Below are 5,678 nucleotides of genomic sequence, written 5' to 3' on the forward strand. Positions count from 1 at the left end.
TATATATATATATATATAGTTTGAAATAAACTACAAAAAATATGGGTGCCCTGTTCTGAGGCTACTCGACGAAAATGGTGTGACTTTATGAGCAAAGCCATGAAATAAATTGTTAGTTAAATTCATTATATCAAAAAATGGTATTCCGATGTTTTGATCAATTTTCTACGAAACCATTAAAATTATTTATTTTTTAATAAAAACTAATGAATTTTTGATCTCGCTTAATTTGGTTTATAGTAAAATAAGTATGTTGTAATTAATATAACGACAATAATGCACTTAGTTTGAATAAAAATATGAGTGTGCGGTTGTTTTGTCTTCTATTTTGTACTCGATGCGACCCGACGAAAATCTGGACAGTGGGGATCGCAGAGCGTCGGGTAGGTTAGCGTGGCATAGCATCGGGTAGCGTCGCATGGCGTTGCATCGGGAAAGTGTGTTCCCGGCTTTACCCGATTCCAGTGTATTCAAAAGGGGGTTTAATTGCCTAACAAAGAAGAAAACAGGTCGCAAAGGTTATTTGCCGATCGATTCAGAAAAAAACCCACATGTTTGCACTTTCTCCAAAACTGTTTAATCAGTTTCAGTACAAATCTGCGTATTCTGGAATGGGACAAACAGGCACGGCTAAGAAAATATTCTAAAAAAAGTCCAAAAAATTTTATTTCACAACAATTTGAAATTGTGAAAATAATTTGTAGCTTTTTTTTAACTACAGTAAAAGTTTTTTCTTATAAACTGTATATTGTTTGTACACTCTCTAAGCCGTAACTGTTCTGAAAGATCTACCGAATGATAGTAAAATATTATCGAAATTGGTTAATGACAATAAGAGAAAAGCGCAATTTTTAATGTAAATTTGTAATTTTTGAGAGGAGGCAGAAAAATTGGAAAAAATGTTTTTACTCGCAAAGAGGTTAGATGCTTAAGTAAAAGTAAAAAGCTTTTAAATAAATACAAAAAGCAGAAATCCTTAGCTAAGAGGCGAAAATTGTTAAGAAGCACGAAAATCCAGCACTAAAGTCAGAAGGAAGTTGTAGGATATTGTGACCACTCCTGACTCAAGGATGATGGTCATGATAAGGATTCTTGGAAATATCGATTTAAGGATGCCGATATTTTACAAAATGAATTCAGTAATACATAAATTTTATTAATTATTTATTTTATACTTTACATTACAATAAGTATGTTGTAATTAATATAACGACAATAGTACATGTAGTTTGAAATAAAAATATGAGTGTCCAGTTCTTTTGTCTTCGACTGTACTCGTTGCAACCCGACAAAAATCTGTACATTGGGAATCGCAAAGCGAAGAGTAGGGTAGCTAGCATAGCATCGGGCAGAGGTGCACGGGGGTAATACAACTTTATGGAAAAATGGACTTTGGATTTGCGTCGGGTAGCATCAGGTAGCGTCCCATGTCGTTGCATCGGGTGTGTTCCCGGCTGTACTACTCGATGCCTCTACAGTAGAAGAGAAACTAACCTAGGTTATTTTCACGAGGGCTTCTGATGACTGTATTAGACCTTAAACTTACATTACGGACCGTTTGGAATTGACTTCCTAACAAGGAAGCCGTTAAATGACGCAGTAAAACGATCGTCATTAGCATAGGCCATAGTACCGACGGTACGGTCGACCAATACCTTCTCTTCGATCGAGAATTCTGATGGTCCTAAACCGCTGTAGACCACGTGGATCGTAAACCCAGGAAAACGAGATCCTTCAGCATGCCTTTAAGAAGAAAATTTTACTCAAACTGTTTGTTCAAAGAAAACAATTTAAAAACCAATTAACTCACTTGACAAGTTGGCTCTGGAAAGGGTGAAATTGGACGGCATTTCTTTGTTTTTAATTTAAAGAGGGTAAAAGTATTAGTAACACTATACTGTCAAACAACAAGTTAATATTGTGTTTCTGTTTTAAGTGAACTAGTCTATACCAAGATATTATGGAAAATAAATACAAGTGTCAGGGTTGTTTTATATTTGAGTGTATTAAAAAAACTAATTATTATTCTGTTCTAAAATGTTCAGCTGCTGGATACTGTCTCTCAGCATACCGTACATTTCCTAAAATAATTTCTAAGTAAACTTAAATATTAAAATCTATATAAGTAAAACGTGCGTGCATTTATGCATTTATTTATGCATTTATGCATTTATTGCATCTAAGTAAAGAGTCCGAAAATATTTTCTGCACAATAAGTATTAAAAATGAATTTAATTTTTTATCATGTTATAAGTTTGGTAATAATTTGGTAATTAAATAGTAATTTAAATTCGTACATTTTTAATATGCCACTTCAATGACTCTTAGGTGGTAAGAGTTCCCATTCTCTCATTCTCTTTCTCAGTCTCTCTCTCTCTCTCTCTCTCTCTCTCTCTCTCTCTCTCTCTCTCTCTGTCCATTTAATTTCTCTCCTTTCTGTTACACATAAGTTTTATATTATGTCTCCATATAGATTTTACGTTAAATTTACAAAAACCTTAGTTTGTTGTGTGTTATTTTGTTTTTAACTTAAATTTAATCATTTTTTTCTCTCTCTGCCAAATGCCCCTTGATATATACGTTCATTAATTTACTTGCTAAATGGTTATTATATAATCACACATTTTTGCTTTTTATTTCTTTTATGTATCTACTTCAAGATTTTATGTTTATTCCCAATTTTTTTCAATTTGAATTACTGTAAGTTGCAATCTTGCATTGTTTATAACACAATTAAGTAAAGCCATATATACTGTATATTTCACATTACGTGGTAAATTAAAGTTAAATGTTAATAAAACTGATTATACCTAAAAATACATATGTCCCATAATCATTTTGTTTGTTTATTTTTATTTATTTATTTTTGTAAAACCGAACTCGTTGATTGTAATAAAAGTCAATATGTCTTAAATCTGCGAGTATTATAAATAAAGCGTTTCAATTCAATTCTCTCTCACTCTCTCTCTCACGTTCTCTCTCTCTCTCTCTCTCTCTCTCTCTCTCTCTCTCTCTCTCGTTCTTTAACATTAGTTCTCATTATCTGTCACTTCTTTCTCAGTCTCTCTCAATCTCACTCTCTCTTTCTTTCTCCCTTTTTGTCTCTCTCGTTCTTTCACACTCGTTCTCGTTTTCTAACACTTTCTCGTTTTCTCTTTCTTTCTCAATTTCTCTCACTATCGTCCTATTTTTCTCTCACTGTCTCTGTCCATCCAATTTCTCTTTTATATTCCAATCTCTCTATTTCAATGTATTTCTTTTCTTATCCATATCTGTCGTATCTACCTACTTCAATCGTCTTCTGTACTAATGTTTGTAAATTGTGAGATCTTTCTCTGACCTCTAAGGGGTGATGAACTAGCAATTTGTTCTGTACCGATCATTTTGGTCTGCTTACCCTCACTGGCTTGGTCTGATGTCTGACACACCAGCATAGCAAGTACAGGCAGATCGAAATGATTAGCAGCAACCAAATTTAACGTTTCTGATGTTTATTTATTTATTTTGTTTTTTTGTAGATTTGAAAAAATATAATATACATTGTTATATGTTGTCGTAGGTATAAATTGTACATATTTAAATATGTAAACATTGTGTGACCATTACATTTAGTTTTTTTATTGTTTAATATCCGTTTTCAAAATTAATTGTGTTGCTTTATGTGCTTTAAATATTTCAGTATAAGTATTATAATTAATTCCAATTAATTAATTTTTAATTAGGTTTAGATAAAAAAGTCAATGGCACGAGCGGGATTCGAACCCACGATCTTCGGCTTGATACGCTGCTGCTCTACCACTTGAGCTATCGTGACCTCGATCCACTCGGACACCAACTTCCCATCTCAACCCCACCTTTTGAATTTTCCTCCTTTTTGCCACTTTTCAAATGACGTGTAATCTATTTGATTCTCGGCGACAAATGAAATGGCCACGGAGAGCATTAGTGACACTGACTTTTTTATCTCAACCTTAATTCAAGACTAATTAATCGAAAAGAATTTATTTGGCCAAGCGGACCACGAAACCTAATAAATTATAATTAATAACATCCTTCTCATTTTTCCAACAATGTAACATTTCTAGAATGTTGAATCATACTTTATACATGGTCTTCTCACTCTCACTCTCTCTCTCTCTCTCTCTCGCTCTCTCGCTCTCTCTCTCTTGCTCTATTTATTTATATTCATATTTTTGCTATATCTCTTTTAATCTCTTTCTCTNTCTCTCTCTCTCTCTCTCTCTCTCTCTCTCTCTCTCTCTCTCTCTCTCTCTCTCTCTCTCTCTCTCTTGCTCTATTTATTTATATTCATATTTTTGCTAATTTTCTTAAATACCCTGCAGTTTCTCATTCGAGGCCTGCACGAGGAAGCTATTTCGACCGGCATTAGCATACAATGCTCGCTCACCTGTGACTCGGCCTCCCCGTGATCGGGCCAACCCGGAAACTGTTCTCGCCGAATTTAGATGGAAATCGCCGCGATTCGTATTTTCGAACCCCGTTCTCCAGAAAACTCCGGTCCCGCTCGAAAATTGTCCCCTCATCGGTATGTTTAATGCTAAACACAGGTTAGACACAGCCGGTCCTTTTTACTTTCATGCGGCGTATCCCCCCGGAGTGGTAATTAGACCGGCTACGCGTCTATAATTTGGAAGGCTTTAATTGTTTCTACATACACAGAGGAACAACGTACTAAACTTCACGGCTGCCGACTCACTCATTTACACAAACTTGCCCGGTGAAAATTATGCTAACTTCTCTCATTAGTATTCTTGTTCCACCTGAAGCATTGTTTCCTTCACCCCAAAACCATTTTTATGATATCTTATCTAATTTAATTAAACGACCGAACTAATTATTCGTCTCTTTTTTATGTTTTAATCTGTTCAATTATAGAGGGCAAAACCGAAAAAAAATATGGTAATATATTCACAACTTGACCTCATTCAATTCTCAATTTAATCGTAGATCCCGTCAACCAAAGACGACTCGATTAATTTGGCACGGTGAAAAACAGCAAAGAGATTTATTATGGTGTCACGTAGTTAAAAAATAAAAAATATTCAGCAAGTGATCATTTGTAAGCAAATGAAAGGTTTTACTGCAAGGTCTTTCTATATTTTATAAAGTATGGTTTTAATAAATTAATAAATGCGATCCAAGAAAAAAAACTTATCCGGGCATCAACTAAAGTCCCATAAAATATCAACTAGTAAGAAGCCAAATTGGTGGCAAAACTTATAGTAGTGCCAAATAATATATTTTAAAGATTTTCAAATCTTAGCTTTTCTAATCAAAATATAATTATTTTAAAAATATTTCACTGTATCTTTCTCCTGTTAATAAATACGACAAAACTGGTCACAATCGGTGAGTTTAAGTATCGAAAAATACATTATTTCCCTAAATTATCGAAACCAAAATATTGAACTATGAGTGTCCTGAAGTACCAAAAACAAAATGAATCGATACCTAAAGTATCGATTAAATATATCGATGCCGTGAAGTAACAAATCAAAAATGTAAACAACCTAAAACACCGATGCCCTGAAGGATAAAAGCAATATTATTGATACATCTTTCAATTAACTAATCTTTAATTAAGGTATTGGTTCAGATAAAAAAGTCAGTGTCACGAGCGGGATTCGAACCCACGATCATCGGCTAAATACGCCGCT

Source organism: Cimex lectularius, unplaced genomic scaffold (genome assembly GCF_000648675.2).
Source record: "Cimex lectularius strain Harlan isolate CLEC.00 unplaced genomic scaffold, Clec_2.1 scaffold33, whole genome shotgun sequence".
NCBI classification, from domain to species: domain Eukaryota; kingdom Metazoa; phylum Arthropoda; class Insecta; order Hemiptera; family Cimicidae; genus Cimex; species Cimex lectularius.